Genomic DNA, 9,572 nt, shown 5'->3' on the forward strand with positions numbered 1-9,572 from the left:
TGAAGTAGGTGGTCTTCAAACTGGAAAAACTGCACTGGTTCTTAAGGCCTTGAGGGCAAGGGCCAGAATTCTTTGAAACAGGCACGTGATAGGCACTTGGCCTTGGTTTGCTGCTATTAACCCCTGGGGCAAATGTCATCTCCTCTGGAAACTTGTGGCCTCTTCTGACTTTCCGTAAAGCTTGACTCACAACTCTTCTATCCGACATCCCAGGTGAGGTTGATCAGCGAGTTCCAGAAGGGCCATACACGGGGTGGGGGCTCTCCACATTCTGAGGGCACAGCACATATTAGAATGTTTGAGCAAATTGAATATATGCATGAAAATACAGTGAAACCTTCAACTTTCCCCTCTGCCAGTCCAAAGAGAGTCGATCAGATATTCTTAAAGGACTTTGTTAAAGGGATAATATATCCAGGTAATTAGAAAAATACCTCTAAAATTCAAGTATTTACATTCACATCTTGATACAGAAATGTCATTAAAATCCCTACGTTTGTTTTCATCATCCAGTAGATGGTAGGGTGAGCTACTCACTGGGACTCACCTTCCCATGTGTCCTGTGCTGTCAGAGCTGGCTGTTACCTGCACTGGTCCTTGTGCTGTCCCTGTCCTTCCCTGTGGGCTAGGGTGGTATCATATTCAACTCTCTCTGTGATCAACTTGTTTGTCAAAAAGTAATAAATGCCAGGAGGCCACCCCTTAAATCTGGACTTGAAAAACAAACCGAAGTGACTGCTGGACTCTGAACTGGACTTAGTGTTAATTTTTCATGGAATCATGAGCTGAATTAAGGTTTCCTCCAGTCTTTCCCTTCAGCTCTACCCGTAAAGGAACCAAAGTGGGGAATCCGTTCAAAGTCCACCCAAACCTAAAAGGAAGGATCCCACTGGAACCTCAAAGAAGGGCCCAACTGGCCCAGAGGCAAAGGAAAACTTGAGCTGTGCCTGAGGGTTTGTCACATGTGGCTTGGGTCAGTGAATAGCCACCTGCCTGTCTGCAGGCCCCACGCTGGCCTCACAGCCTGGGGATGCGGAGATGACCCAGGCCTACCTGGAGGAGCAGAGACTCAGACTCAGAGCCTATTAGAAAACTGATCACGCTCACAACTTGGCTTCCAATTTCCACCCCCATGTGTCTCAGATAGATGGGGAAGCTGGTCTGGGGAGGAGTTGAAAGGATGTTTATGCAGGGAGGCTCCCAGAACACTGCATTCACATCTCCCTCTAGCTTTGAAATGCAAGCCTAGTTTGCATCCTATGCTTCTGTTTTTATAACACAAAAAAATTTCGAAGATGGGTGGAGAGGCTTTCTCCTCCCCACACGCCCCTCTGACCTCATCTCTACTGTTCTCCCCTTTGCCCTCCACGCCAGCCACACCTGCCGCTTCGCTGTTCCTGGAACACTCCAAGCATGCTGCTGCCTGGGGCTTTGCACTTGCTCTCCCTGGGCTCCTTCAGGCCTTCACTCAAATACCACCTTTTTTGGAGTGATCTTCCCAAAAACCACCCGACATTGCAAACTGCTCTATTTTACTCCTCCCTCCCCTTTCTTTCTTTCCTTAACACTTACATCGTCTAATATATATTTTGCTTACATATCTGCTTCTTTTCTGTCACACACACACACACACACAAATATAAACTCCTTTAGGCCAGAGACTTTTGTTGGGTTATGTTCTATGTTCCTGGTTCATGGAACAGCTCATCAATACAAATCTAGGAAATGAACGATTGTGTTGAGGCTATGGTTTCATGTCCTCCTGAAGGACAGTCCTGCTCCCTCGGCCTGGGAAGCCAGGGTGGTTGGTGTTTTGTTCTTATTTGTGGTACTGACAATTGAGCCCAGGACCTCACATGAGCTATGCAAGTGGTTTACTGCTAAGCTACATCTCCAGCCCTTTTTATTTATTTTTGAGCCAGGGTCTCACTCAGTTACCCAGACTGGCCTCGAACTTGGAATCCTCCTGCCTCAGCCTCCCAGGTAGCTGGATTACAGGTTGTGTTTCTCCATGATTAGCACTTCACAAGGGACCAGGTTTTCCAAAGGACAAGAGGGCCCCTCCAATCAGCCTCCTGTTCTGAAACCCCTCCCTGTTCCTTCCTCTGACTGTGGCCCTGCCCACTGACTGTACCAATCCCACTTTCTGCAATTGCAGCAGAAAAGTGAGGTGCTCTGCCCATGGACTCTGGGGTCAGACTGCCTGGGTTCCAGTCCTGCTTCTGTCGTTTGCCCACTCGGGACAACTTATGTAATCTTTGGAGCTTCAGTTTCTCATCTGTAAAGTTGGTTTAAAATTAGTACCTATTTAATAGGATCATTGATCAACCCACCCGTGTCCAGAGCTTGCCATGAGACCTGGCCCCAGGAACTGCATATGGGCACCAGTTGCTGGTACTACACCCATCTGTGCCCCAGTCCCTGAGCTCCCCCGAGGCCTGGCGGACACCTAACTGGATGCTCTCTCATTCCCTTATGTTTATTCGTCATGGTGTTTCACAAGCAGAGTGTCCATTGTTCCCATTTTACAAATAAGGAAACTTAGGGTCAGAGAACAACTTACCACAGTCGTTCAGCTGGGAACAGGCGGAGCTGGGATTCTAACCCACACCTGTCTGGAGCCTGCACCCCTCCTCACTATACTGTGTACTACGTGGGTGTGGAGAAAGCGAGGCCCCTCCACGTCCTTCACGGCCCAACTCAAATACCCGCTGCTCTGAGAAGCTTCTTGCACCACGCGGAGAGCAACGATCTCCTTCCTCTGCACCCGGTAGCACCCGGCTGGATTCTGGGTCACCTGGTCAGGGAGGTACCGCTGATGTTGCATTCCCTAGCAGACAGTCCACTCCCAGCTGGGACAAGGCACTTGACCCACATGTTCCTCATCACAACAGGGACTATATCACAACCTAACTTTTAGAGTCATTGAGAGGATCAACCGAGATAACCCATATAAAGCACTTAGTAATAAGCAATTAATAAATGTTAGCTGTTATTACTGTTCATTTCAATGTCTTCTTCTTTTGATGTACTGTGATATCCTTGGAGGGCAAGAATCTTGTAATATATATATTTACTTAGACAAAAGATTTCGCTTCCAGGGCAGGGATGTAGCTCAGTGGTAGAGCCCTTGGTGAGCATGCACAGGCCCTAGGGTTGATTCCCAGTACCATGCACACACAAAAGAGTTTACAATTCTTTTTCATTTCCCATTTGTGAAATTTTGAGCTAGTGACCCTCTCTATACCTCCATTTCCTCATCTAAGACAATAACTATGACACCCACCTCTTAAGACTATTACAGAGACTAAACAAATGTAAAAGGTAAGGTACATACATACACAGTGCCTGGCGTATACTAAGTGTTCAATAAACATTAGTTATTATTTCTGCTCTCCTAAGCTTAACCCAGTGCCTGGCACATCATGGCAACTCAATCTAATCAGACTGATTGAAGGAGTAAATAAATAAATTTCAAGCCCTGCTTTTGAGCCTCCCATCTCCCAGAGTTCAGATTGTTGCTCCCTTTGCTACCCTGATCACATAATAGGGGCTCAGTTGATCTTTAGTGATGGCATCAGCTTGGCTTCCAATTCCAACAGTGTCCTTAGGACGGAATTAGGTCGTATAAAATTCTGTTATTTGTGACTTACCTGTAAGTTTGGCTAAAGCTTAACCTGAATGTGGTATTTACAGAAGCATCAACCTGTCCAGCTTCCCTGTAGATCTGGGCTCCCCTGGAAGACGAGAGTCACTGAACAAACACGAGCACTGGAGACACATTTCAGTTCTGCTTTCCTCAGCTCCAGATGTACAATGCCAGTGGTTCTGAGGATGGACATGTTCTTCCTGGCCAGCAGCCCCTGTAGATTAAATTTCATTGAGGGAAAGACCATCTGGGTGCCATTTATAACAAGGGTAGAGAAGAGGAAATCAAGGTTCAGAGGAGTTAAGTGTTTTGCCTAGGGTCACACAGCTGGTAAGTGGCAGAACCTATAATTAAACCCAAATCTCTTTGTCCTCATTGCCCATCTCTTGGCCAGCCATTTACTTGTAATACTGGCCTCAGAGTTCTTACAAGCTTTAAAAAAGGTGGTTCAGGCAGGCTTGGTGGCGCACGCCCGTAAACCAATGGCTTAGGAGGCTGAATCAGGAGGATCTCAAGTCCAAGGCCACTCTCAGCAATTTAGGGAGGCCCTAAGCAACCCAACAAGACCCTGACTCTAAATAAAATATTAAAAGGGCTGGGGATGCGACTCAGTGGTTAAGCACCCCAGGGTTCAATCCCTGGTACTAAAAAAAAAAAAAAAAAAAAAAGACGGTACATAAACCAAGCACAATGCTACACACCTATAATCCCAGCTACTTGGGAGACAGGCAAGGATCTTAAGTTCCAGGTCAGCTTGAGCAACTTAGTGGGACCCTGTCTCAAAATAAAATTTTTTAAAGATTCAGGATGGAACTCAGGAATAGAGTAGTTGCCTCGCACGTGCGAGGTGTTGGGTTTAATTCCTGGCACCAAAAGAAAAAAAAGAAAGTACACAAAGTTTGGGGACTAGTGCAGTCACTCAGGAAGTGTCACTTTCTGCACGGCCCCTCCCCAACTCCAACTCTCTTGCCTCAGGATGCCGAGGTCAGAAGATTTTGCATAAAATGCCCCAGTTCAAATTCCAACTCTGCCCTTGACTAGCTTAGGCAAATCCTTTCACCTTATTTTCTTCTTCCATCAAGACGGGTACTAATGTGTCCACCAGAAGTTCCTGTTGAGGCAGGGAGGGGAGGGGAGGGCACAGGGCCGGGAAGGGCCCTGGTGCACGTGGAGAAGCACCTATGGCAGAGCCTCCGCAGGCACAGGTCCCCCCTTGGCTTCACGCTAGCTCCCCGACCCCACCCCTGCAGGAGGAAAAAAATGGAAATCTAGTACCAACGATAAGAAGATACATGGAAGTGACTAGATACAAAGTTACTGTTTTCTAAAACCAGTACTTTTCCACGCACAAAACCCTACGAAGCCAGCATGGTGGCACACAACTATGATCCCAGGGACTCAGGAAGCCAAGGTAGGAGGAACTCAAGTTGGAGGCCAGCCTTAGTAACCTACCATGGTCCTACCTCAAAATAAAAACAAAAAGTTCTGGGGGTATATATAGCTCAGAGGTAAAGCACCCATGGGGTCAATCTCCAGTACTGCGAAACCCCACCAGTCAAAACAAAATAAAGGTCCCATCAGTTAGGATCATAATGGAAGAAAAGATCTCATTAACTGAAAACAATCAAGAATAGAGAAATATCTAAGAAATATGAAAATACTTAATACGTGTATGTTCCATTTGGGGAAAAAAAAAACTTTATAACAATTTGGAGATTTTTGGGTTTTGGTACTGGGGATCGAACCCAGGGACACTTAACCACTGAGCCACATCCCCAGCTCTTTTTATATTTTATTTAGAGATAGGGTCTCACTGAGTTGCTCAATGCCTCGCTAAGTTGCTAAAGTTGGTTTTGAACTCGCAATCTCCTGCCTCAGCCCCCCAAGCTGCTGGGATTACAGGCGTGAGCACACACGCACAAAATCTTTGAAGGTATCTTAATAGGTAAAGGCATATTCTATTCTTGGACAGGGAAATTCAAAATCATTATATTTGGTCTTTTTTTTTTTTTGCCTCTCTAAAATTTGATGTGATAATGATCACACTTACATATGTATAGATCATCTTGGAATAACTGTATGTCAAACACCCATTTCTCTCTGGAGAGGAAATGAAATGGGTACAGTACTCACACCTAGAGAGGGGAGCTAGGTCCCTGGGCAGAGGTGTGCATCTCTTTACCTATGTACTTAGGCTCTGTAACCGTAGTCACATGTGTGTTATACCTGTCCAAAAATGGGTTTGAAAAAGAAAAGAGGTGCAGGGCGCTTAACCCTGGGGTGCTTAACCACTGAGTCGCATCCCCAGCCCTTTTAATATTTTATTTAGAGGTGATAGAGGGATGGAGCGTGCCTAGCATGCACAGCGCCCTGGGTTTTGTTTGGCTTGGTTTTTTTTTTGTTTGTTTGTTTTGTTTTTGTTTTTTGTTTTTTTTTTGCTAGCACAGCAAAAAGGAGAGGGGGGGGGGAAAGGGGAGGGAAAAGGGGAAAGAGCTGAAAGGCTTTCCAGGGCAGTTAACCCAACTTGTGTTCAGTTCAGCCCTGGGGAGCCGTGTGAGTCAGGCTGGCTCGTCCTCCCCACCCCATCTGGTTTCCTTGCCTGTAGGACAGAAGCAGAAAGAAGACCAGGACAGTCTCCTCACTCTGCCTGGGACTCCTGCCCACGCTTCTCTTGGGCAGCGCCAGGATCCAACTTCTGTACCCAGAGTGCCCGCCCCTCCCACATCCCTCCCAGCATTAAGAGCTTCTGGGAGCCAGGCCGATCCATTCCCCTGGAAGCAGAAACCCTACCCTGGGCCCCCGTTGGCCCTGCTCCCTGGGAGACTGTCTCATCTTAGGGAAGTTACAGGTTTCATTTTGTCACTGGGAAACTGCTCCAGCCAGGAAGGGAACCCGAGTTGACTTGAAGCCAGGCTCTTAATTGGATTGGATTCCCAGGGAGGCCATTAGCCTCTTGCTGCAACTTGGCAGAGAGGAAATACTTCCTCCCCCACCCCGGTCCCCACCCGCAGGCACCCCAGCCAAGATCCTGGATGGTCTACCACCCAAATAAGGCACTGTGTAAAGTTTTCAAATGTTATTACTCGCCCTTAATTAGAAGAGCTTTTTGCCGTCTAGAGACCAGCAAATATGGTAAGCATTCTGAGTGGTCTTATCCATTCTCTAGTTACTGATGCTGCAAAATTTTTATTGAGAGCCTACTATGTGCCAGGCAATGTCCCAGGCCCAACATAGACAGCATCTTGGCTCTTACAAAGATTGAGTTCTATTTGAGAAAAAGTATAATAAACAAATATGTCTGAGCCAGGAAGTTATGTGATGGGCTGACAGCTCTGGCTCCATGAGAATGTTATAGGCCAGAGAGACTCCATTTTACTCTTAGACTCCATGTTATGTAGGAAATAAGCTTCTCCCATGGGAACACCCCGCCTCTGTCCCCATCATCAGTTATTTGGTGTGACATGTTTAACAATATAAAATGATAATTTGTATGTAATGAAAAATGACTCTCTTTTGATCTCTATTGCTCCTAACCAATGTACCATGTAAATGTGATTGTGTGGTTATTAGTAATCATTCTTTAGTTTGTACCTAGATGACCCACTGCCCCCTCTGTCGATGATCTCATGATGTTAATGTGTAATTTCGAATCATAGCAACAGACACTTATCATTGTTGTGATTTTTGGTATAAGAACCCCTACAACCCTGTGGTCAGGGCTGTTCTCCCAATAGCCATTTTTTGGGGCATTGTGTGAGACAGTCAGCGACTGGCTTAATAAAGACTCTCCAGTTTGGACTTCTCAGTGGTGATCGATCTATTCTTAAGTTGCGCCCCATAACAGTTAGAGCAGCCGTGAAGGAGAATGGAGCAGGAGCTGGAGGGGACCTTGGGACAAGGAGTAGGAAGGGCATCTCTGATTCAGTGACGATGATGTTCCCGTCAAGCCCCGGAGGAGCTGGGGATGATATCCAGATAAATAGATAGCGCTCTGGACCCAGGAACAGCGAGGGCAAAGACACCCAGGCAGGTGTTCCCCAGGTGAGTCAGCCCAACAGCACAGACGCTCAAGAGGGACCGAGGCCTGCAGAGTTTTGTGGCTTGTTTGTTGAGACCTCCAGCCAACACAGTGGCTGTTTCCACCACCCTTACCAGTGATCGCTGAGGAGCAGCAGGTTTAGAGGAACTTACTTAACTGAAGCAAGTACCTCACCCCATGAGGAATCAATCACTCTGTGCCCTAAAAGAAGAAAACGATGACATTTAGGGAGATATTCAGAGCTATAATGACCATAAAGGCAAAAGAATATGAAAAAATTATTTAAAATTGTGGCTGTGGTTTGAAGGTCCCCACCCAAACCGGGTGAAATTTAATCCCCATTGTCAGGAATTAGGAGGTAGGATGAGGTGAAACCTTTAAGAGGTGATTAGTCAGTCATAAGAACTCTGCCCTTGGGAATGATTTGATCCATTCATGGATTAATGGATTAATAAGTTATCTTGAGCTGGGTCTGTCATCAAAGCCAGTTCGGTTCTGTCTCTTGCAAACCCCTCTTGTCACATGAGGCCCTTTGCCACCTTGGGACTCTGCAGAGTCCCCACCAGCAAGAAGGCCATCACCAGATGCAACTCAACCTCGGACTTTCCAGTCTCCAGAACCATGAGCTAAATAAACCTTCATTCTTTATAAATTGACTACTCAGGCATTTAGTTAGAGCAACAGAAAATTGACTAAGTAAACTAGCAAAGCTTGGAAGAGAAAACTGATGTTTGTTGGCTATACACTGTGCTTACAACCCTTGGCATCGACCTTCCATATGTGAAGAAAGAATGGCCCAAGAAAGATAGGTGGTTTGTTTTAAGTCACACAACCAGGGACTTAAACTCGGGTCTAGTTCTTGACTACCTGCCCTCCAGGCATGACTCTGGAAGGCCAGGCCCACTTTTATCTTCTTCACCTGTGTGGCCAGCACATAGCTCCCCACCTGGCCCGAAGTTGGTGATCAGAAAATGTTGCCTAAGCCAGGGATGCAGCTCGGTGTTGGTGTAGCATGCACCAGGCCCTGGGGTTAATCCCCAGTACCAAAAATAAATAAATAAATAACCTGACTAAATGATTGACCGTGTCTATCTTCAAAGCCTATTCTTATTCTAATACACCATTTTGTGTCCCTAGCAAAGTATGGTCCACCCTTTCATTGGAACATTCTATAGTTGTTAAAAATTATAATCCCTCCTGGGCACAGTGGTGCACACCTGTAATCCCAGCAACTCAGGAGGCTGAGGCAGGAGGATCACAAGTTTGAGGCCAAAACCTCAGCAACTTAGGGAGGCCCTCAGCAACTTACAGAGACCCGGACTCAAAGTTTAAAACTAACAAGTTCTGGAGATGTGGCTCAGTGGTGAAGTGCCCCGGGTTTGTTCAATCCCCAATACAGAGAGAAAAAAAAAAGACGATGCTGAGCGGGGCGTGGTGGTGCACGCCTGTAACCCCAGCTACCTGGGAGGCTGAGGGAGGAGGATAGCAAATTTGAGATTAGCCTGCAATATTTAGTAAGACCCTGTCTCAAAATAGAAAGGGCTGAGAATGTAGCTCAGTGGTAGAGCGCTTACCTAGCATGGGTCCAATCCCTAGCACCTCAAAAAATAATAGTAAGAATGTTGAAACCTGCGGAGGATGGACCTACTGACAGGGATAGGCACTGATAGAGTCAGGCGCTGGACAAACACTCTGTGTCCAGGGACCTCAGCACAGTGCTGCCCCCTGCTCCATGGGACCCTGCCCCAGCTCCAACTTCCTAGTTAAACTTGACAGCAACCTGAAGGCTCAGAATCATCATCCCTACTGTTGTTTCTGGTTTTTTTTGGGTGCTGGGGATCGAACCCAGGGCCTTGTGCTTACAAGGCAAGCACTCTACCGACT

The sequence above is a fragment of the Sciurus carolinensis genome, chromosome 1, assembly GCF_902686445.1.
Source record: "Sciurus carolinensis chromosome 1, mSciCar1.2, whole genome shotgun sequence".
In the NCBI taxonomy this organism is placed as follows: Eukaryota; Metazoa; Chordata; class Mammalia; order Rodentia; family Sciuridae; genus Sciurus; species Sciurus carolinensis.